Consider the following 433-nt stretch of genomic DNA (forward strand, 5'->3'; position numbering starts at 1 on the left):
GGGGGGGGGGTGGTGTGTGTGTGGGGGAAAACAGCGCCTTCCTGGAATGAGAAGTGAGCTTCGTTAACTGCAGCCCAACCTGTAAGTCGACACAGGACTGCCCAGCCTTTATTACACCGGAGACCCTGTTCTCTCCCGTGTCCTGGAATCGACATTTATCCCCGGACAATATCACTGCAACCGCTAATCAGGTCATTCAGCACGTGGGAGCTCCCTCTACACTGTCCCCATCAAACACTCCCCAGGACAGGTACAGTACGGGGGTTAGATACAGAGTAAAGCTCCCCTCTACACTGTCCCCATCAAACACTCCCCAGGACAGGTACAGCACGGGGGTTAGATACAGAGTAAAGCTCCCCTCTACACTGTCCCCATCAAACACTCCCAGGACAGGTACAGTACGGGGTTAGAAAGAAAAAAAAAGAAAAACAAA

This window comes from Heterodontus francisci, chromosome 49 (genome assembly GCF_036365525.1).
Source record: "Heterodontus francisci isolate sHetFra1 chromosome 49, sHetFra1.hap1, whole genome shotgun sequence".
In the NCBI taxonomy this organism is placed as follows: Eukaryota; Metazoa; Chordata; class Chondrichthyes; order Heterodontiformes; family Heterodontidae; genus Heterodontus; species Heterodontus francisci.